Genomic DNA, 12,809 nt, shown 5'->3' on the forward strand with positions numbered 1-12,809 from the left:
GCATATTTTTGGACCTTGCGAAGGAATCATCCCTCTGGGCTGCAAGTAGAGGTAATGCCACGATATTACTGAAAATTGCTTGCATTTATATAAATATGCTAAAATATACTAAACAGATCTGCATGTCTTCCAACTTCCCTGATTGTGATGATCTTGTCACCAGCTGAGACCATTAATAAGACAACTCATTAAATGACTTCTCAGTGAAAACCAAAAACAAAAAGCAATCTTAAAATTATTTCGAAAAAGCAGCAGATCCATTTGCTAAGATTCCATGTTCTTGTTCAAGGTCACTTGAGCAATTTACTTAAAATATTCAGCTGCATAAATGATTGCTTTGGACAACAATTAAATATTTTCAGGAGGGTTTAGCTTGTGTGACACCCGTGCTGTTATTGGGGTTTAAATCTTCCTATCTTCATCCAAAGGTGTGCTTTTAATGTACAGCCCCCCCAGTATCCAACCCTCTCCCACGCCCTTGTCTGAGTCACATGTCTGGGGGCCCCCGAGTTCCCCTCCATTAAATTTGCTGAGTGGGAGGGACCCTTTAATAAAGTTTGCGGAGATAATGTATACATTGTGCATGAAAAGTAGGCTATGTGGGACAATTTGCTAAATGGTTTTAGAATAATTATTTTTAGGGGGACTGAAGCCCCCAAGCAGAGTCTAGAACCGCTTATGCTTATCTAAAGGTTATTACTGTTATATGTTAGGAGGGTCGAAGGACTCGAGGGCAGCCGTTACGGCGTAAACTCAAAGAGCAGAGATTGGAAGCCAGATTCCAAGGGATCAAAAAGGGAAAGCTAATGTGGGGAAGGACACAGGCAAGAGGAATGACATTAATGACTGGACTGGGGATGGCTAGACGTAAAGGCACTTAAATAGAGTCCCAACAAGGGGCAGCATCATTTGCAGCCCATCAGGCTTAATTTTAGTTTAAGCAACACTGTACAGTAATGTAACTGCAAAGCACGGCACCGTTGAGAAAGCTATGCCCCTCCACAGCAGCGAACACTCCCATGCATGCGGCCCCCCTTGTTATTATTTTCGTGCAGTGTTGCGCTGAGTCTCCGCCTCCCTCCCTCCGGTTCTCCCCTCCGGATCAGTGCAGCAGTCGGCAGTACCAGCCCAGCCCAGAGGTAGTGCGCAGCCCCTGCTTGCTCTTCGCATCCCCTACTCCTCCGCTTGCCCTTCCCGCTGCGGGCTAGGCTGCGCTACCTTCAGGTTTCACGGCAGATACGTGAGTCGGTGAGTACTGGGGCTGACCCTTAAAACCCTCAAACCAAATTACAGAGCTTTTGCATCAGGTTAAGCTTGATGCGCAGTGAAGGTCGATGCGGAGTTTAGGCGTGCTTGCGTATGGCGTTAAAAATCAGATTATTTTGGAACATGTGGCAATCGGTACATTTCTTGTGGTTACCCGTAGTATTATTCAACATACTTTCGTAGTAAATATACAATTATACTGGGGCGGTTTTTTAAACGACTGGAGTTCATTGTACTGTGAATTTGATGTATTTTACTGCATCTACCGCAATACAACGGTGTATTTCTACGTGGGCTACAGGTTAGAGGTAACAGCATTATGTAGCAGAGGATGCAAATAGGCGTGGTCGTGCGGGTTTGGATTTTGAAAGCTATAAAGCGCTGTGTTTTTAAAAGGATAAACTGCAGATTTATTTAAGATGTATTCATAATACATATACAACAAAAAGATGGGACACTTTATGTAGCAAACATTAGAATATTATCCAGTTACATATATCGGGGGTTTGGAGATATTAAGTATAAGTGCAGGTACTGTATACATGCAGTACGTCGGCTGTAACCTGCAAGCTCGCTGGAAAGGCGTTTTATTTTAGCAGTAACTTATTTATGTTCCGATGCAAAATAGCACGTGTCGAACTGCCCCCGTGTCACCGAGAACTGTCACTTATGTTGGATCAAATTAACAGCTCGATATTGTTGCTTTTTCCCAATAGCTTTCCACAGGTTGATGCTTAACAAACGGCCCCTGATGTTACGGGTCAATGTACTATTTTGTTTAATGGCTTATTTTTGAGACCTTCTCTGTGATTTTCCGGCATTTTTTGGCCGTTTGCTATGATTTACTTCCCATTTCAGCAGTGTATGTGGATCTGGCTTTTGGCCGGCGATGCAGCAGCGATGCGGGCGCGGAAGAGCCGCCTGCGGCTCCGCATTGAACGGAGCACCATTTTGGAGAGATTCCCCTCGCATCATCCCGGACTTAACTGCAGTCATGGCATGCTGCAAAGCAAATAAAGAAATAGCGATGGACATGTGGAAATACGTGGCTGATCGTGCGTGATAGCTTTTCATTGATGGCGATGATTTGTCGGGTACAAAATTCTGAATATAGAGCAAGGTGGACTGCAGACAGCGAAAGCTTATAAAATGCCTTTATGTATTGCTTGTTATAGATGGTCCAGTGGTTTCTTATTTCGTCTCCTTTCTTATTGACTGTTTAGTCAGGATGTTACACAAACTAAACCTTCCTGAAATTATTGCATTGGGATCAAGGCTGAAGTCTGGATGTTTATTTTGAAATTAGCCATTTCTGTAGGCTATGTGTAGGGTTTGTGAGGGATGCAAACACTGCAACATCAGAAGGACGTATATAAAACATAATAATGTGCTCATAGATTTCATTCAGCCCTCATAGTGAAAGTGATGACATTTCCCCATTCTGCAGTTCGTAGATGAGTATGTTCAGAGCTAATTAATGTGCATTTTAAAATTTGTAAGTGGTGTACTTCATTTACCTTAGTAAATGTATGCCAGTCATCTCAAAATCTGCCCTTGTATTGTGGCGTTCCAAATGTTAATTAGTCCAGTAAATTTGTGTTCTCTGTTGTTAAAAAACATAACAAAAGATTTTAAAATGCAACACGAAGATTGTAGTGTTTGTGTGCGGGGGCAGCACTATAGATGTTGAGCCCCATGAAAGCATATCATATTGGGACCCAATCCAAATCAACCCAATTCAATTTCAAATATTTTAGTGCCCCCTGTATTACCCAACCACTCCCTACCACCCGAATAACATGGTGCCGCTGTTTGTGTGTATTATATAATTCGAGAAATCTAAATAGCAGAATTCTTTTTTCAAAAGAGGCTTCTGCAAAAACCTGCATACTCCTTTCATCCCAGATAGTTTGGGAACTCGGATGCTGAGTGAACCTTCCGCTGGCCTTTGGGAACAGTGAGGTGAACGGCCATCACTTAGAGAGTAAGATGCTTATGGTGACAGGGAGCAGTGCTATAAAATTCCATAAATAAAAGTAATATTTACTGCTGAGGTTTACAGTCAGAAGCCAGGTTGGAAAGGATGGTTGATTTGAGATGTTTCATGATCTTATCCTGAGGTTTTGGGCTTTTCTGACAAGTTACATGCAGTTATAGATGATCTTAGTCTTTATTAATTAATTCAGACTTAAAAATGCATTTGTTTATACACTGCATTTCAACAATAGCACGGTGTTTGGATAACACGGTGTTGCGTGAGTTACCTGTCTACATTTGAGGAGAAGAAAACCACTTAAGGATTATCCACCGTTTCTCGGGGATGGGAAATGCACTGGTCAGATTACTCCAGTCTGGAAGCTGCTCTGGGATTGCGTACGCTGTAGATTGATGATTTCATAGCCAGCTGTCTCACTGGGCGTGTGCTGAGAGCTGCTGAGGGCTTTCACAAAATAATACATGCACACTGATTGTGGCTCTTGGGAATAGATGAAATGCTTTGGTTTCCAGGCTATAGAAGACGTTTACATCTGTAATTTGTAAAGCTGTGCATTGTGTTAATATAATGTAAAACATCACGGATTTGGGAAGTCAGAATGCAGGACAAGGAAACCAGAGATCAAGTACAGTAAGTTTCACATGAGCACACACAGGGTTCTGTCTGTGTAGGTAGTGCTTAATGGTTCACTGGTAAATGGGAGGCCGTTTAGCATGTTTCTGAACTCGCTGCTCTTATGTTCTTACATCAAAGGACTGTCCCTGAATGGTAAACAAAGGCGCGTCCTCAGAAGAATGGACACACCAGAGTGTCACAGACAGAAGCTGGGGATAAGCAGCCTAAACAGATCACTGGGAAGGCGCCTGGTGACGATAGCTGCGGGGCGAACGAGCAGTCACGTGTGCAGTGACATGTGGCCGGCTGGGGACATGCAGAGCGCTTTGTTGTCCTGGCTGTGTCGGCCAGGCTGCAGTGTAATTGCTCTTACCCCCTTAAATGCAATGTATCCACACGCTGCTGAGCTGGGCTTTGCTTTTTTCGGTTTAATGTGCTGTAGGTGTGGCTGTTTGGAGTGCTCTTTAGTTTTACAGATAAATATTCCTACAGTTATCATGATGGGGTGAGGGTTGGGGGGGCAGAGTGTTCCCAGGTCCCTGCGGTGACACGCCCTGCTTCATCATTGTGTCCCATCGGAGGGACTGGCCATCAGCTGTGCATATGAAGGCGTCGTGAGCTCAGACACACTCAAGGCAATGGCTGTGTTATTGACGTACATGCTGCTGAGGACATTGTGATGTACCATTGAATGCACGAATGAACAAAAAAATATAAATGGCTGTCTTCAGTGACTTGACTGGTATTAATTAACTAACTATGGGATAAGTGTCTTGTGTGTACCATTAAGAGAGACTGCTACTGAAAATTTGAGCTTAGACTTTACTCTAAAAAACAAGACATATATCCAGGGGCGTTGCTGGAGATTTTGGGCCCCATGAAAGCATATCATATTAGGCCCCCCAGTCCAAACCAATCCAGTTATTTTCCTAATTTTTTAGGGCCCCTGTCACTCAGGGGCCCTTGGAATCGTCCTAGCTTTCCTCCCCCTTACGGCGCCCCTGCATATATCACATAGTATCACACCTGTATCACAAGCTGCAGCGAGCGCGCAAAACAGCCCGAGGTAGCAACTCCCAACTCATTCATTGCTTTTTTCGTATTACTCGCGTTGTCTCGCACAATTCTGTGCGCTTTGTTTAGTGGGATTTTCCACTGAACGCTATTCCCACCTCTCAACACTTTGTTTTTACAAAGATCAAAAATCGCTGTGCTATTAGTTGCTGTTAAAAGTATAAAATACTCCCAGATCGTCACCATCTTATCCGATGTTCTACGCTCCCCCTATTGCGAAGGATATGCGCATGACGTCACAGCAAGCGGAAGTCACTCCGTTTACACCCACTGAGAAGTGGGAAGTCGGAGGGGCAGCCGCAAAAAGCACACTTGAAATGGGAAAGAGCTGTCGTGCGATTGATTATACAAATACGTTTAACACGAAAATATAAATATTTTTAGAGACCAAAATCTAAATAAGTAAGTTTGTGGATCGATCATATATGGCCGGTACCCGATCCGTAAAATAGGCGTAGATTGACGCTCATGCCGATCCGAATATCGCATCGGTGCATCTCTATGGGCTGATATTTGTGCCACTAGAAACTGAATATGAATTTTGTATATTTGAATCTGCAGTTATCCGCATTACAAAACTGAATCTGAATTTAATAGTTTGAATCTGAATTCCAGTAACTCGAAATATCATTTATCCTACCTCGAAAAATTCAGTTCGCAAATTCAATTTCAATCTAGTGTGACACACATGCGGGTCCTTGAGAAAAAGTAATCGACCGCAGATTCACAACGCAACTCATTTCCACGTTTACGACAGTTCTGCAGGTCGGGGTAAAGAGGAGGCGTGTGCCGGGGTGTAGCAGCATTTGTCCGCGGCATTCCCTACAACAGGCTAGATAAGATAGTCTTGTAGAATATGTCTGACTAATGTTAGTGAAATAAATGGCTGACTATGTTAGTCTTAGGTGTACTTGTAGCAAGATTCACATTCTTTTGATTTTGTTTTTCTCCATCCTTGTTTGTTGATGGGCAGGAGGCTGCATTCGCAGGTCTCATTATCACTGTGAAGATGTGGGCAAGTCTGTGGGGAGTGTAGAGGAATCTGAATAAAATTTAGCTGGGTCTGTGTGATAGTAAGGAGAGGCAGTCGTTTTGCATGGGGATGTTCTGCAGAATGACGGAAAGGTACGTGATGTGATCCCACAGGTCTGGTCGCAGCTGGATCCCGGTGAAACTGCGGGGTCCTGGCAGCTCTGTAGTCATAGCCAATGCTAAGGATGTGACTGCTTAGCGAGTGGGCATGGTAACGTGGAGCTGGTCTTTGTCGTTTTTATCTAAAGCAGAATGGGTGATGTAGTTACGATAGATAGTAGGATTTTTATTTGTTCTTAAATTCTAGGTCACCTTGACTTCCCTGCTTTCGTAATAGTTATTTGATTGTCGTTGTTTGGTCCTTAATGTTTTTGTAAAAATACAATTTTGCAGACTTTTCTCAAATTGCCTGGCTGTTCTCTTGACCTGTGGTCTTGCATGGAACTGGTTTCTGCTGTGAGTCTGGTCAGGTCATACTTTTGTTGTTTTACATTAGGGTTCCCCAATTCAGGTCCTGGAGGACTAGAATCCAGCACATTTTTCAGATTTTTCTGCTCAGACACAACTTAATCAGCTAATTACCCAGTTTATCAGGTGTGTCTCTGCAAACTGTGTTGCGTTCTGGCCTTCCAGGACTGGAATTTGGGAACCCTGTTACACAGGATTCACAAGCTGTCTAAGTGCAGTGACAGTGCCCTGCTGATGTTATAAGCTGGGGTTCTGTTCTGGAATGGGCTCTGACTCTGCTGAAGACACTAAGGATATTTTTTGGTCCATTTCGGATCATATGTCGCTGCAGAGAAATTGTTTCTGCTCTTTTCAGTTTTGCAGTCACTTGCTCTGTTATTAGACCCTGTGTTCTCACAAGTGGGTCATTCTGTTGTATCACCAAGACATTGAATAATAATGAAATGCATTGTGTTCATGTAGTTGATTAACAGTAAATGGTTCTCTTTAGGTTTGCTTAGTAACTTAAGGTTACTAAGTTATTCAGTAATTGTAGTCAAGTCATACTTAAAATGTGGTACGACCACCATGTAGTCATTAAGACTTTATGAAATTTAAATGTTATGTATGCCTTTGTAATGCATTCTTCTAAGTATACAGATTGTTTATGGTTGAATATGGTAATATCTTGAGACTCAATCCTGATAGTGTGTCATTTTAGGAAAAGTGAAGTTCTCTATTGCAAACACCTAGTTTAAAATGACTCAGGGAAGATAGACCTGGCTAGACCGAAGTAAGGTTTTGTATAATATATATATTTTATATATATATATATATATACACACCCACACACGCACGATAAAATGATTCACTCTCAACATGATTATCTATTATGAAATTATGAATATTGATGAAATGAGTAATATGTACTTTCTGATGTCATTTTTAATGAAATATGAAAATTTGACATGTAATGAGGGATTCTGACCTGAGGTAGGTTAAAAGCCCACCCAACCCAAACTGCTTTCTGGGTCTTGAAATTGGCTGTTGTAAACTGGGAGGTTAGTCTATTCGCTGGGTAAGGTTAGGCTTAGGGTTTGTCTGATACACAGTCATAAGTTCTGTTCTCAATACAGATTTAACAGCTCTGCACATTTGGAGTTGTACCACTCTCCTAGACATCCTGTCATGGCAGATATTTTTGGAGGAAATTGACTTGTTGCAGTGAAATGCAGTTGAGTTAGCAGGGGGCCCCATGGAGCCATTTACTGCTAACTTCCCAGGCTGGAGAGAGGCAGTTTTAACACTGGCTTGCTGCTAATTCCTAACCAGGAGTGAGGCCGCATTAATGAAAGCTTTCTGCTAATGTCTTAGGCAGGAGGGATGAAGTTTTAATGCTAATTTACTGTTAACTTCCCAGGCAGGAGCAAGTTAGCTTTAAAGCTACCTCACCGCTAACTTCCCATGCTAGAGTGAGGCAGCTTTAACACTAGCTCATTGCTAACTTCCCAGGCTGGCGTAAGGCATCTTTATTGTTAGCTCCTACTAGTGTCCTAGGTGGGACCGAGGCAGCTTTAACGCTACCTCACCACTAACTTCCCAGGCAGGAGTGAGGCAGCTTTAACACTAGCTCATTGCTAACTTCCCAGGCTGGTGTAAGGCAGCTTTAACGCTAGCTCCCTGCAAACTTCCCAGGCTGGAGTGAGGCAGCTTTAATGGTAGTTTGTATCTGAAGCCAGAAATGGAACAGTAGCGTTTTTTCTGCTATTGAGAACCACACAGTGCTAAGTCTTACATTCCCAATGACCGAAATGATGAGCTGTTTAGGGTTTATTCAAATTTTCCTACTGGGGAGAGAGAAAAAATGACTGATATGGCTGGTTAGGATTACTACGTCTCATCTAATAAGCAAGTCATTTATGTTTTGCAAGACGGTACAGAAACTTTTTAAAGTGCAAGTGCTCCAGATTTTGACACAAACAGTACCTTCACAGGGCACACCCACACACCAGTCACACACACACCAGTCACTCAGGCCTACAGGCAATTTGTTAACTCCAATTAGCCTCAGCATGTTTTTGGATAGTGGGTGGGGAAACCAGAGTACTGGAGGAAACCTCACGATGACACGGGGAGAACATGCCAACTCCACACACATGGAACCCTGGCGGAGATTTCAACCTGGGTCCCAAAGGTGTGAGGCAGCACTGCTAACCACTGCACCACCATGCTACTGTTGAAAGTTGTATGCAGAATTTGAATTTAAGGAAGGAGGATTATAATGGAATTTAATTCAAACAAATTCATATGCATGGAGTAGGTGGAGCTTTTAACAATGCAGCTTAATACAGGGCTGGTCAGTCCTATAGACGACATAGGCAGGTGTCTAGGGAACCAACTTTTGAGGGAGCACCGACTTGCCAACCAATTTCACTTTGTCTCAGACAATGATGCCACATTGACTAGGACCAGCCCTGGCTTAATAATTCAATCTGAATCACACATAAACATGTTAACATACACAGAATCCATCCATCCATCCATGCATTTTCTGTGTCCATCTCCAGAGTCGCGGGGGTCCAGAGCCTATCCTGGAGGCTATGGGCAGAAGAAAGGGAACAACCTAGGTTGGGGCCCCAACCCATCTCAGGGCACATTCATACCATACACATAATGTACTGTATAGCTGTCATTAATGTGTCATGTTATTCAGAATGCTGCATTTGAAGTGTCACTCACAGAGTAATTTAATTGTCATTATGTGTACACTGATGCATCTTCTTATATCAAAAGTTGAGTGTTCCCCCCGAAAAATGCTGTATATAATGACTGCAGTGCCAAGCAAAATAACTGGAAACACCTCTTTGCTTTAATAAATTGAAGGTGTCTGTAGTCTCTCAGGATGGGTCTCTTCAACATGCCGTCTTGAGACCTGTTGTTCTGAATAATGACATACATTAAGCAGTACTACTCTGCTTTTCCTATGTGACCACCTGTACTGCTGAGCTTGATTCCGCATGTGGGTAGGTGATGATGAAACTGGTGTTATACACACATGCTAACCTCAGAATCAAAGGGGCCTTAACATTAGCAGAATACTTCCACGCATTCATCCTTCCACAGCAACAGTAACCATACCATCTGATTTCATGAGTATCTGTGAGTGATTCCTTACACTTTGTTGCTATGAATCGGCATGATTTTGGCATCTTTTTCCATGTATACCTTTTGCTCTCTCCCATGGCTGAGACAAACATCTATGTCACTTCCCCACCATTTCATTCTGGGGGGGGGGGGGGGGGGTGTGATGTTACTTGGGATTGGTGGGGCTGTCCATTTACTTAGTGGGGTGAGATGGTTGGTGTTTAGGTTCCCCCAGCCCAGAACACTTCAGTTTTGCCCCTGGCTGCATAGTGGCAGATCAAAAGGAACATCGATCAGAGCCCGGAGGACATGGATTGACTGGAAAGTGCGTCTGAGTTTTCTGGGAGAAATCGACAAGCTTCCACTGTCTCTGGCAGAAAGTCTGACGTCACCTGTCAGCATCTGCCTCTGACTGACCTTAGCATTAGGATTTAGCTTAGTTACTTACCCCCATGCAGCTTCACTTTACTTTGTTCTACTTGTTATACACTTTAATACTCTTCTGTATTATTTTGAATTATAGTGACATGTTACAGAGATCACGCCTCGCATTGATGTGTCATCGGAAGCCGGCATCTTCAAGCTGTTGGTCCGTGTCAAACAGTGTGTTCCTTACGCTTTAGACAAGTCACTATGAACGGGAATATGGAGGAGGAACCAGCGGTGTGGAGCAGACCAGATGTTTAGAATGGGGGAAAGAAGCCTCATGAGACCGGCATCTGAGGAGGAAGCCTCAGAATTTGCCTTCATTGAACAATACCTGTACGCACTCAGTGTCACATGCACACCCCAGGACAGAGCTGCCTTCAGAGCATATGTGGTGAAAAGGCCAGGGACGGTGATCCTCTCTCTGAAAGCTGCTGCCGCTATAGATTACCGCTCGCTCCTGCTTTCCGGAAACTGCAGTACTTACATTACAATTTATTCGCACTGTGCACCTGAATTGTGTTACATGCGACCTTAGTGAAGTTGGCAGGAAACCAGGAAATGGCAAACGTACAGTAGATGTAAAAGCCGTATGACTGATGGGAAATGCATGTGCTTATCTTGCTCCCATGCTGTGGTTATAGGTTCCCTCCCGTTGGCAGAAGTTCAGGGTCCTGCTCCTCGATGGACACCGTGTTCTGCTTGTATTGTACGTAGGGAATGCGATCTCATCTTCAGAGCACAAAGGAACTGGAGCAGCCAGACTCGGAGCACATGTACCACTGCAGTATTATTTACACCGCTCTACAAATACCACACAACCAACCCCCTGCCCATTACAGTGTCCCTTCATTCCATGGATGAATTTTCTCAGAATGCAAGGCGTATGGTAAATGTCTCCCATTCCAGATGAGTTTGAGTGTTACATATATTTAAGGTACTGGCATAGTGTCCAGGGTGTACCATGGCTGTATGCAGGCCTGTTCTTAATAAGCGATGGATGGATATGTTTGAGGTCACTGTAACAAGTTTGAATAAAATGTAATCACTACGACCTGTTGAAAAAAACAAAGTTGGTCATCTGCTTCTACAGATAATGAAAATGGATAATTTAAAATAAAATTTTGTTATGCATTAATTATTTAAATGCATTATCAATCAGTGCTTTTAAAGATGTAAAAGCTATTACAGAAAATGTGATTATTTGCCATCAGTAGAGTTGCAGGGCACATCTCCTTTGATGTGACCAAAGGTGAGCAGGTCTTTTCATTTCTGCTTACAGTGGCTTGTGTATAATTTTGTAATAATTATTTTTAAATGTGTCCTTGGTTCTGGGATTTGGCAGGAGTGGCTGTTTGCGGTGGAACACTGATATAACCCATACTACTCATTAGCAATCAAATAGATTACACAGATGAATGATTCCCAAAAGAAATAAGGAACATTTCATATTATAAATCTGGAGATTTTCTCTTAAATATACTATGGGGGGAATTTGTGGTTGGTTTTACCTTAATTGTATGGTTTTCATTTATTGAGCATTCTGTGTAATATCTGATATATATGTGGTGCACACTCCTGGTTCTGCACGTCTGGAACAGGCAGAGCCCTCTCCATTATGACAGGCTAGGGTGACCATCAGGACGTCATGACAGGTTAAGGTCCTGAATCAGAGTGATGCTGTTGTGGTCATGGATTCCCCCCACCCAGGCAGAATTTATGCTTCATTGAAGTGGTGAAGCAGCTCTCTTCAAATCGCACCTACAGTGTAAATACAAGATATTGCAGTATGTAGAGAGAATGGGCGCACGAGCAGATGCCTGTGGGCGTGAGCTTCGCTGCATAATGGGAAGAGTGGGGCTTAATGACGCCCAGGCCTGAGAGCGGAGCCGCAGCGTGTGAAATCACTGCCTGCCATCGCGCTCTCCATTCCTGGTGCAGCCTTTGGTGCTCAGAAGCCTGCTTCACTCTGCAAGAGGCATCCTGCTGTTTTATGCCACAAATAAATCTGTGTCTTTATCTGGAAGCCATCGTAGAACTGTGGTCATTTTTGCAGCTTGCAACATGGCTGACGTTTCTTTTTTTTTAACATTTTGAGAAATGCTTGCTTGTTAAATCCTTGCTAGTTGTTAAAAGATGCCAATGAAAAATGACTCACTACTTTATACTTGTCACCTGAGTAGATTAGGAATTCTGCAATTTAGCGACGAATTTAAAGTAGATGATGATAGACTATTATAGGTATTTACCCTTACAGGCAATTAAGCACTATTGATAGACATTGTTTTTTAAACCCTTCTGTCACACTTCTTGCCACAGACTATTCCTGTTGGGTAGCTGGCACAGTGCTTGTGCTTTAGAGGAATCCCTTTGCTGTTGACTCTAAGATGACTGTGATCTAGTTGCCTCTATATTTACAGAAAGGCTTTTTGCAACTTTGCCCTTTTCGCAAGGCTTCTGTACTTTAATTCTGTATGCTGGCACTCTGTATGGATTTCGGAGTTCCTGGCAGGATGGACATCATTTCCTACTTCCGTTCTGGCTTATATGGATGCTGCAGTGTCAGACTGGCGTGCGCCAATGGCCAGCAGAAGGCAGGAATGTGGTGCCACTGGGCACCTTCCATTCTGATTGATTGCTGGCCCTGTGCCCACAGATAAACCAATGAAGGAAAGTCCAGCAAGCTGGGGTGATGACCGTTCTTTGGCGGGACCCCATCAATCATTTTTGTTTCCATTTTACATTTTTCTTCATTTGTTTTATAGGTTGCTCATCTGACTTTTTTTCCCTTCAGTTAAGGGGCCCTGTT

At 43.2% G+C, this 12,809-nt stretch overlaps 1 protein-coding gene across 1 annotated transcript in view; it reads left to right on the forward strand.

Annotated features, from left to right (window-relative positions):
• The first annotated feature begins 1,087 nt into the window (after positions 1-1,087).
• Positions 1,088-12,809, forward strand: part of LOC111850725 (spectrin beta chain, non-erythrocytic 1-like) — an 82,314-nt gene continuing 70,592 nt past the window's right edge. The window contains exon 1 of the mRNA XM_023824915.2: positions 1,088-1,248. The gene's annotated coding sequence lies outside the window, so the exon portion shown is untranslated. The remainder of the gene's footprint in view (positions 1,249-12,809) is intronic.

Source organism: Paramormyrops kingsleyae, chromosome 20 (assembly GCF_048594095.1).
Source record: "Paramormyrops kingsleyae isolate MSU_618 chromosome 20, PKINGS_0.4, whole genome shotgun sequence".
NCBI lineage: Eukaryota > Metazoa > Chordata > Actinopteri > Osteoglossiformes > Mormyridae > Paramormyrops > Paramormyrops kingsleyae.